Genomic DNA, 316 nt, shown 5'->3' on the forward strand with positions numbered 1-316 from the left:
CATTTGTTTGAAAAATCTAATTGGTTATTTACTTAACTGGCTCTCTGGCGTCATTAGTGATTAGTCGGATTTGCGTCATAAACTCGCTGGAGAAGACTAAGACGATGACTCCTAGCCCATATCAGCGAACTTTAGGGCTGCACCAAAGGGAACCCAATTCTCAGGCCACATTACAAACTCCTATACAAACAACGGCATCAGAGTCACAAATTCATCCACAATGATATGAGTATCAACACTTTTTTCCTCAAATAACACCTCTTGGGCCACCCGATCTTCACATATCGCGGTACACAGGTTGTACATAAATCTGAAA

The sequence above is a fragment of the Penaeus monodon genome, chromosome 22 (genome assembly GCF_015228065.2).
Source record: "Penaeus monodon isolate SGIC_2016 chromosome 22, NSTDA_Pmon_1, whole genome shotgun sequence".
Lineage (NCBI taxonomy): Eukaryota > Metazoa > Arthropoda > Malacostraca > Decapoda > Penaeidae > Penaeus > Penaeus monodon.